The following is an 11416-nucleotide window of genomic DNA, read 5'->3' as shown; positions in this document are numbered from 1 at the left end:
TACTGTGCTACAGTCCTTTTGGATTTTAATTCACTTCAAAGAGTGGTACCATTCAAAGGACTGAATCCCTGAACTACGGTAGGAACTTATTTTCTCTTCCTGCATCCTCACTTTCTTCCCTGTTTGTGGCTTCACGTACTGGGGCTTCACTTTTGGTAGCAGCTTAAAGGGCTCAGTGACCAAACTTGAAAGATTAACTTCTACTTCTGAGAAGAGTTTTACAGAAGCTATGCCTATCAGCCACCATACTCCCTCTATACTCCTTCTCCACCCTTCCCTTGCCCCCCACTATCATGCATACCCAGACGCACTGTACTTTCATAAGGACTTTAAGGGGCTCAACTGCCAAACAGGTTTTTAAATCACTGTGTCTGTTTACAGTTTGTTGAGTTTCATTATTGTAGAGTATATTTTCACAATGTGCACCATTAATATTATGCAGTAATGTAAATATTTCTCATTTTTTACAGAGAAGTACTTTCTCAGAAAGTTGTTAGAATATGGTTATTTATTTTAATTTGCACAGACTGAAAAGGGCTTTCAAAATTTGATCTGAATAGAGGATCATGATGACCTCTGGTAACTAGCTTGGTGGCTTACAGAAAAATATTCTTATTTTTATTGTTTATAGGAAAACACATATAGTCATAAACCATATTCAACTAGGGAATGTCTGAGGGATTTATATATGATATAAGGAGAGGAAATGTAACTTCCTTATTTAAAATTAAATCTGATGGAATTAGTAGTCATGTTATTAGAGACAGGATAAATGTCAAGAATTCATTACTTTGTTTCAAACTTAGTTTATCATAAGTCTATCCTATGACATATAAATAGCTTGTATTGTTTTGCAGGTTATTTGATAGCAAGTTCAACAGTGTAGATGAGTGACAATGTGAGCTGAATGATAATAACTCTCCAGGGAAATCAGATTAAAAGACACAGAGTTAGGCATATATGGACCTTTATACAAATGGAAAAAAAATCATATTAAAAAGTTGATTTTTTTGCTCTCATAAGACCATCAGCTAAAATACAGAAAGTCAATTCTGACAGATAAGTAGTCTTGGAAAAATAACATAACAGAAAAAAATATATTGACTCTTCTATTTTAAACTGAAAACATTTAGCACTTTATGTGCTGAAAGGCATGTGTTGATTGTATATAACAGAATTTATATTATGTGTTTTTGGTCTGTTACAGAAATAAGTGTTAAGGAATGGGAATACAATTTGATTTGGTGTAAAAAGATAGAATAATTAGAAAGCACAGAAAATAATTGTTTTAATTGTTCCCTATACAATAAACACATCAAAATATGAATATGAACAGCACTATTCAATGGTTTGCTAAGTAAATTGAAATATATTAACTTTCCCACACAATTCAGTGATAGATGTTAATATACAGTATTTTTTTTTCTCCAAGAAGATGGATTAAGTTTGAAATTTCAAATTTAGTAGATCCCTCATTATTTTCCAGTATATGGAAAATATTTGTATTAGAAATATGTAGACATAAATTTCCATTTAAACATATGCATCATGCTTCTCAAATGCTAGAGACAGCCTTTTCAAGCCTTTAGCTATGGAGATGCTGGCAAACTGCCACCCACCCTTACATAGCGATATAAAAACTCCCACAACATGACCCTTCCTCCTGAGTTGTTGCTGTGTTTTGGAACTTTGGGTCGGTTTAGTCTCTCTTTTCCCTAGGATCTGCAGATTTACAAATTTAATATTTTTGCTTATAACAAGTCATGTATGTTTTCCTTGAAAAGTTTGTGCGAAGAAGGACAAAGTATCTTTTGAGAGGTTTACAATGGTTGTGTTAAAGAACAGAACCAAAATTCATTCTAAATAAAAACTTGAGATGGTAGAGATAATCGTATATGACTCATGGAATTAGATACATCTTTCTGCTTGTCAAACACTCTACTTTGCTTCTAAAAATACATTCACATATCTCTTTGTGTGCATTAACTGTCTGACTCAGAAGACATCCCTGGTCACTGAAATAAAAATTAGGTATTACTATCAAATGTTCTTCTTGTGTTTTAAATATTATCATTCACAAATCTCAAATATCATTACTTACTCTATTATACACATTCAGGATAAAGAAGTAGAAAGTTCTTGGCAAATTTTATCACACATAAAAAGAAATTCATGGGACTGAAAGGGACCTTAGAGGTCAGAATAAACAAAGAATGGTGTTTTCATACATGTAATGGCAATGACATATTTCCAATAACCAATTTGTGTTGTTTTCTTTTCCTTCACATGATGGATTAGCTATTTAAAAAACAGAAACAAAAATTAGTGCAAGCATAATACATGTAGTATAAATGCAGTCCAAACAACGTGAACCCTAGGAAAAACAATGCCATTTTAATAGCTTAGCATGTGAAAAACAGTGTAAGAATAACTGCAGTTAATGGTATCACTCAGTTTTTTTTTTTTCCCTGTGGTACGCGGACCTCTCACTGCTGTGGCCTCTCCCGTTGCGGAGCAAAGGCCCCGGACGCACAGGCTCAGCGGCCATGGCCCACGGGCCCAGCCGCTCCGCGGCATGTGGGATCCTCCTGGATTTATCCTCACTAAGTATTCAAAAAATGTTACTTACATGAGTTATTTAAATCAAATTCAAAATTTGAATGGAAAACTGTGTAATGAACATAAGTGTTGCTCTTTATTTTCTACTACTATACTACTAGTAAGTGATTTGTGAATTGTTATTTACAAACGTCGAATTTCCCTTAAAACTTTCTAATAAGGATAAACATTGTTATGAAATTTGAATGACAATTGAATATTGAAAAATTGTTCTCGAAGATTCAAATATTAAAAATAAATAACTATTACCCAATAGACGTAATGGACTCTTGTTAACTAATTAAGTAAAGTTATTATTTATTCTTAAATAATTAGTTTGAAACGTAAGTTTGTAGTATCTGCTGAATTATGTAATGTGAAAAATTCATAAATTAGCATGTACAAATCCTACCAAGCATAAAGCTTCTACAAGCTAGTTTAACAGAAGTATTCACAGATATACATACAGCAAGTCTATTCTTGGTTCTTCTGTGTGGTCTTTTAGAGCTGTCAGTATCAGTTTTCTGTTTATTATTGTTCTCGGTTTAAAGGGAATTTTCCAAGTGATCCCTGGACTCCAGGTTTTAGGTCTGTTGTCAGGACAAATTAATTTCTGTGGGAACCCACTCTGCCTCACGTACCATCTAGCAAATGGAAGATTAATGGAGACCCTGCACAAGTATCTCTGTACAGCTTGCTGGAGATGGAGGAACAAGGAGTACCTTGAAGAAGTAAAATTTACCATACAATAAAATCAATATGTTTTTGATTTTATGTAATAACATTCAAAATAAAATAATAAAATATCATGTATAATAAATTAGTATGGAGCAGTAGATGTCAATAATTTCGTCTACACAGTTACACTGCTCTGCACATGGATATGAAATATTTGTTTAATTATCTACTGGTCCCATTTCTTTATTAGACTAAAACAGTATATTATATATAAAAATAATTGTTTATCTTGCTATGAAAAATTAATTTAAATTATTGAATTTCCAACTAAAATTAAAACAACGTTTGCAATTGCTTTGTCTATTTTTGGTAATCAGACATTGTTTGCTATTAGAAATTTTAGGGGTTAAAAGGTCCTTGTATAGATTAAAGCCTAAATAATTAGAGACTGGGCTTATACAAAATTACCCAGACACTTCAAGTTTAAATCCCTAATTTTGTTATTTTTTTCATGGATTTTGTGGGATGGAGGTGGGGCTATCCCTGGAGGGTGTTCAGGAGCCTGAAATACCCAGATAGAGCATATGAGGAAACTGAATTAATCAGATAATTGTCTTTCCCTTCACAGATATCTATAGGAAAACAAACGTATAAAAATATTACCCAACCAGTCTGTCACTAACACACAATTTTATATTGGTTAAAAGAGTAATCAGTTATCTGTAGTTTTATTGACTCATCATTAATAAAGGCATAATGATGCTCATTCTATTTGCCTCAGGAAAAGTATCTGAGAATAAAATTGGATAATATAACCAAAGGAGAAAAAAAACATTGAAATAAACAAAGGTTTTTTTTTTCTGTTATCTCTTGGATCCAAAAAAAAACTATAATATTTTCTTAATTTCTTATATTTTGAAATATGAAAGCATAGTATATTAGGGAAGCAGTATGCAAGAACACTCTTCTCAGAATTTCTTGTTCTAGCTTTATGTTCATAGAAATCAGCTGGAAATGTTAACATGCAGTTTCTGGAGCAGTAGATCTAGGATGCACGTGAAATACTGCATTTTGCATTTCTAACAAGATTGAAAGTGATGGGATGCTCCTGCTCATCAAAGAACAAGACTTTAAGTAGCAAAAGTGTATATATAATTTAATCTTTATGGGTCTCATTTTCTTATTGGCCAAACAGAGCAATTAATCTTGACCCTATATCCTTCAAAGTTTGGAAGATCAAAATGTATATTTGGGAATTTTTTTATATGAATATAAGGTAAAAGCTTCCTTTCAGGTAAGAATCACTGTTTATAATTTATAGAGATTAGCTGAGTGGCTTCCATGTGTTCAGCACTGTGCTAGATGCTGCATGACCAAAGAAATAAAAGTTTCCTTGACCTCAGAATTTATAATCCAGCTTTGTTCAAAACTGGTCCAAATAAATGCAGTATAAATCTGTACCTTTATTTACATTGTTTCTTCAGTACAACAGTAGATTGTGATTGTTTTATACTCTATCATGCTAGTACATTTTTTGTTGTGTTTGCTGGTGAATGACTCCTATACTGAGTTGGATAATAATTCTCAAATACTTAAAGAATAGTTTTTAAAATTTTTGTGCTACTCATAATGTCACAGCTACAAACCATAATTTTAACTTGACTTATTCTCTCAACCATATTCTTAAATTTAGACCAACAGTTGGCAATTTTTTTTTATGTAGGAGGAGATAGTGTAAATATTTTGGGTTTTGGAAGCCATACAGTCTCTGCTGCAATTACTCAACTCCATCATTGCAGCACCGAAACTGCCTATATTCCAGTAAAACTTTATTAGCAAAATAGATGGCAGGCTAGAGTTGGCCCACGGACTATAGTTTACTGACTCTTAGGATAACAAAACACAAAAAAACAATAAATCAAATCATTATTTGTAGCACTTGCCAATTTCCATAGTGCAAATACTCCCACCATGGCCAGTTTCAAGCTAGACACGTAGTATCATTAAAGGCAGAAATGGGAAGCAATGTACAGTGGTGCATCATTATATAGTATTCCCACTATACAGGTGAAATAAATGTAATAACCTTAAAAACATATATAATAGTAAAATGTATTAAAATAAGGAAAGACAAATACTTGTCACCTTTTTACTATAATTTACTTAATTCTAAATTTATATAATTTAATTTTTAATAATGGCTGGTTTAATATCTAGTTCACAAAATTCCTGAAAAAGTAACCTCTTATGAGCCAATAACACAACTAATTGACAGAAATAGATTTTAATTGTGCATTTTCATATTTTGGCTACGTGTGTTAATAGCATGCAAATGAAAGCTTGGAGTAGAGAAAAAAAACTGCATATGCTTTCTATACACCTCTTATCTCATCACCAACTTCCTGCTTCTTTAGACTACAGAGAACAGAAGCATTGAAGAAGGGGAAAATGGAGATAAAGAAAAGAGCATAGATGAATGGGGAGAAAAGTGAAAGTTGGTAAAGTTGGAAGGCCTACATTCCAAGTTTTCTATCCCACCACAAGCATAAAGGCAACAAAATTAACTGGTAGCCTGAGTATTTATACCTACATAAATGAAGCATGGAAAAACCTATGTATCCATAAGAAATGGCTTACAAAATCAGGGTGTTTTGCATTAAAGGGGAAAATGCAAGAAATAAGAGATGATGACTAAATAGTCTTGGTCCAAACCCAAGTAAATTGTAATGAGGTGAAAGGAGGTGGGGAGAGGGAAGAAATAGCACCATTATCTTGAGGCCACAGTCCATAGGGAAGTCAAATCTTGCACCAAAGGATGTAAAGAACACACTCTTAAATTGTTAAGGGATATTTGCAAGAAATTCCTTTTATTTTCTTATGCAGCACTGTCATATGTTTCAGTCACATAAGACTAACTTGAGCAGATGAACTTGTAAGTGCAACGATTCTCACCAAATCAGATCTATTGGCAAAAATTTAAATTCCTTCTGTTTTCTTTACAACTCAATTTGGAAAGCCGGAACAACGCATGGCTTTGTGTCTGGTACAAATTTGTTTGTGGCCAAGTATTTTTAAACCACATTCATCAGCAAAGCAAGGAAATCCTCACACTTGTCTTCCTTCTACATCAAGCTTCTTGGACAGGAATAAAACCTAAAAACTAAAAATAATTATGAGCATATATATTTAGTTAAGTATAAGGTTCTGACAATATAGGATATAAAACAGCCTAAAATAATAGTAAATAAAACGGACTTCAAAGAAAATAATATATAAAATATATGATATATAATATATAAATCATGTTATTTAATTTATGGGAACTATAAATTAGATCATGTATTCTAATGGATTTTCTCACTGTCCTTCATATACATCCCTTACCTTATGGAAAACAAATAAACCTGAAGAGTGCTTTAGCACACAGGAAGGTATACATATTGTATCTAGTCATGCTGTGGGACACTTCTGAGAAATACAATAAAAGTGTGTGTCATAGAACCCCTGTATTGTTTTGCTGAATTTTTGCTTCTAAGAAACCCATTACAAAGCAAAGGACAAGATCATAGACCAATCAGGAGCCCTTTAAAGTTTATGAATAATACTTGAAAAGGCAACCAGGAAGAGACTGCCAAGTTATCAAAGTATCAAATCAAAATTTAATTTTCCCTGTGAAAAATCCCAACATATCTATCTTGCTGAGAATTAGGGTATCCCTACCTGAATAACAAATAATCAGATAATAATGAATGACTTCCTTTATCTTCCCTCAATTCATAGTGAGGAGCTACTTTGCCACAAGAATATAAGTTCAGACCCACCTCATTTCTTTCTGGGACAACAACTTCCTAAACGACTTACTTTCTTTCCTCTAGCCTTTCTGATGCTCCATTCCATTCTATACCTTGATGTCAGAATCATCTTTTGAAAATACCAATTTGCTTGCAGCACTCTACTGCTGAAAATCTTTCAATGACTCACTTTGCTCACAGGTTAATGTCCAAGTTCTTTCGCTATGAGAGGCCAAAACCACTGTTCTACAATCATCATTTTCTTCCTCTATTACTTCTGCAGTTCCACTCCTCTCTTCTGTGCCTGAAGAATGTCTGTTTTTCAGTCAAGGCCCAGCTGGAATGTCACCCCCCTTATGAAACTTTCTATGACTTCTCCCAAGTGAATTAGTCACTCTCTCCTCTGGTCTCCCATGAAACTTTGCCCATAAAATGTGTGGGGTGGGGAAGTTGTTGGAGGGAAAAGGAGTGCTTGTACAGCAATGGATTTGACCAAAGAGGTATCTAAGATGTTGCCAGTCATAGCCCCTACTTGAACCAAAGCACATTAAATCTTATATTTTATGTATAATTATAAGATTTCATTTCAAAAATATTCTGCCTTAAAAAAAGAGTCATAATAAAACACAAGTATAGTGGAAAATTATAGTATTTGGAGCCAGAAAGAACTAAATTTTAAATAATCACTCTTCCACTTACAAGATGCATGACTTTAGGCAAATCGATTCGTCTACCTAATTCTCCAAAAACATCATCTGTCACTTACTTCCTTGCAACTTAAATTCTGGTTGAGCTGAGAAATTTGAGGCTTCCTAAGCATTTCATACTATTTCATACCATACTTAAGCCAGTTCATGTTTCTGGAATGCCTTTACTCTATTACTTTCATGTCAGATGCTTGTTCATATTTTGAGACCCAGTTGAAGTGATACTTCCTTCATGAAGTCTAACTCCAGGTAGAGCTCAATACTCTTGTGTCTTTGACCTCACTTCGTGATATACAAACTTTTATTATATGTTGTAATTTTTTGCATGTCTTGTATCCAGGGCTACGCAAGCCTCAATATGATCCTATTAATTGTTACAATGTTGAAATAATATGTACAGTTTCATAAACACCCAGTGTCCCATGTTTCATCTCATGTACTTACTGCCATCTCAGTTCTCCTTAAGACATTGGCTTCAAACTTCCAGTAACCGAGCAACTAAGGGATTAACACTTGGAACATCAGGGAACCTCCAGAACTCTGCTCTACTTAAGGCTTGTATTCATTTTGATCCATCAGTTCTTGTGTTGTCCTGGTTGTTAATATATAAATATAGTTCTTGCTTATCTTCCTATTAGAAGGTGAATTCCCTGAGAGCAGGGATTGAGTTGTTATTCATCCTTGTTCCCCTGCAGTTCTAGTTGTTATTATCTAGCTAATCCTTCATTTTGGTACTTCTCTCCTTTCTGGTATCAACTACTCCTTACCTTCAATGTGTTTTCAATAATCTTATGTTGTCATTTTTAGTTGTCAAGAAATCCCTACCTGGTCCTACCCTACTTGGACCCATGATTGGGTCTTACTCTTCCTTTATCCCTACACACCAAAATTAATTCCTTTTCTCATAGATACACAAGGACAAGTGGAAAGGTAATTTCATGAATGAAAAGAATACAATTGAGTATGTATGTTAACTATAAACTGTCCTAAATATTAATATGGTTTACAAATACATCTCACATAACACAGATTTTTAAAGAATGGTTTGCCTTCAACTTATCAATAAGTGCTATTTTATCCCTCTGTACTTCTGAATAAATCATTCTAGAAGAGTAAATCTTTTAAGGGTCCTTCCCACTCTTACACTCACCCATTATATATTGTACAAAATGTTACTACTGACTACTCTATACAACACCTAATGAACTTTCTGAAAAGATCATTCTATCTCATATAGGAAGCACTGACGAGTACAATGCTTATATTCATGCAACTAACAAAATATTCTTTGGAAAGATAACTGTTGTGAATAAGAAAATAATAATCTATTTAATTTAAATTAATGCCTACATGTAAAAACTAGGTTGCAACAAGGGACTTTCTAAACAAAAATAATATGGTCAATCTAGAAACTTGAAGTAGAATTTGATTTATATCCAAAAAACATAATTACAATCATGAGATGATTCTGGTGGATGTTAGTTTCCACTATAGAATCACTCTATCTCTTACATCATTTTTTAGAAAAAAAAATTATCTATAGTTATATTAGACCAAAAACAAAATAAAATATGATTATTGTAATAGTAGTAGAATATTCATTATTTGAAAGTTGTTTGCTAGGCTGTTTTTATTCATTAATTGACTCATTCATTAAACAAACATGCATTAAATGCCATATCTGTGCCAGATGCTAAGAATACAAAAACATAGTGTCTAATACTAAAGTGCTCACATTAGCAAGCCAAATGTCTTTTTTTAAGTTTATTTATGTGAAAGTCAATTAACAGTTAAGTCTTATCTTTCCAGAGCATAGTCAAGAAGAAGGAAAAAGGTGAAAATAAAAATGTTCTCTAAAGACTTGTGCTACTTATAATGACAGACAAGTAGATTTAGACTAATTTCTCTCTGGCTCCTAGTGATCACAACTGAAAAGCAATATTTTTTGATATTTTTAAAAGAATGAAAAAACCTAGGAAGCTAGTGAGGAATTACTGAGATGAGATATGGTAAAGAACAGATATGGTAGAGAAAACAAAGTCACTTTTACCCTGGGAGTATTTCCAGATTTAAAGAGGATGTTGACAGAACTGAGTGCTCAGTGACCTCTTAAGTTTAGGTAGAAAAAAATTCAAAGACCTGGGTTCACGGTAAAGTATGAGGATCCAATATATTTTTTTCTTGATTTTGACTGAGAACACAAGAGATTAAGCCCTAGGTATAAGAGCAAGTCAAAGGAAACTAACCCTCTCAAAAATTTGAATTTTGGGGCACTCTGAATTTGAAGCCCAGAAAACAACAAGCTTTGAACTTGCTGATTTGCTACTATCTCCAGGAACCTAACAAAAGCAAACTGAAGACATCATTGGAGAAAAATATAGTAATCTTAGACTTCATATTATTTATACTAAATGTATTTAATGTCTAGAACCCATTCACAGAAAACTAGACACACAAAGAAGCAAGACCCTATAAGCTAGAAACAGAAGAAACAGTAGACAACAAAACAGACACATGAAGACTCTAGATATTGATCTTATGAAACAGACTGTAAAACAACTACAATCATTTTATTCAAGGAAATAACTGTCAAGCTTGAATTTTTTAGCAGGGGAAATGAAACAACAGAACACATATATAAAGAATGAAATCAAAACCCCAGACTTGAAAAATACTATGACAAAATTAAGGACTGATTGAATAAATCTTACAATAAAATACATGGTGCTGAATATCAGCTTAGTGAACTGGATAACAGGTCAGAATAAATATCCAAGATAAATTCCAAAGAGATATTGCAATGGAAAGTGTGGAAGAGAGGATAAACCATAAAAGATACAATGTGATGATATCTTTAATGGAGTCCGAGAAGGAAGAGGGAAAATGGGACATAATCAACTTTAGAAGAAATTGTGGCAGAGAAGTTTCTGTAAAAAATACCAATTCACAAATTCAACCAGTCCAAAAATCTCAAGAAGAAAATAAAAAGATAATAATAAAAAAATCACAGTTAGACATATCATAGAGAAACTATAGAAAACTAAAAAGTATAGATTTTAAAATTTGTCAGAATAAAGAATACAGTTTGCCTTCAAGGAACCAGCAACTATGAAGACATCTGTTTTCTCAGTAATTTCAGTGAAAGCTAGAAAACAAAGGAAAATTAATTTCAATGTACCTTTAGAAAATAACTGCCAATCCTAGAATAGTACTCAATGAAAACATCCTTCAAGAATGAAGACAAAGGAATTCCCTGGTGGTCCAGTGGTTAGGACATTGCACTTCTATTGCAGGAGGCCTGGGTTCAATCCCTGGTCAGGGAACTAAGATCCTGCAAGCTGTGCTGCATGGCCAAAAAAAGAAAAAAAAAAGAATGATAACAAAATAATGACAATTTTGAAAAAAAACTGAGAAAATTTGCCACAAGAAAGCACACATTAAAAGAAATCCTAAAGTGTTCATCAGTTAGGAGTAAAATAATTCCAAACAGATGATCATAGATGCAGTAAGAAATGAAATGAAGAGAAACAACATGATAAATATGTGGGGAAATCTATATAAATATTGGATGTATAAAACAATATATTTTGTGGAATATTTATGTGTAGAGAGAGAGGGAGGGAAAGAGAGAAAAGCAAAAAG

The 11416-nt window shown here is 33.0% G+C and overlaps 1 non-coding gene across 1 annotated transcript; it reads left to right on the top strand.

Moving 5' to 3' along the window:
- Positions 1-11024: 11024 nt before the first annotated feature.
- Positions 11025-11097, top strand: TRNAR-UCU (transfer RNA arginine (anticodon UCU)). Its single transcript has one exon. It is a non-coding gene; the product is annotated as a tRNA-Arg (tRNA).
- Positions 11098-11416: the final 319 nt, after the last annotated feature.

The sequence above is a fragment of the Neophocaena asiaeorientalis genome, unplaced genomic scaffold (genome assembly GCF_003031525.2).
Source record: "Neophocaena asiaeorientalis asiaeorientalis breed wild unplaced genomic scaffold, Neophocaena_asiaeorientalis_V1.1 scaffold996, whole genome shotgun sequence".
In the NCBI taxonomy this organism is placed as follows: domain Eukaryota; kingdom Metazoa; phylum Chordata; class Mammalia; order Artiodactyla; family Phocoenidae; genus Neophocaena; species Neophocaena asiaeorientalis.
This window is presented reverse-complemented; position numbering and strand designations above follow the sequence as displayed.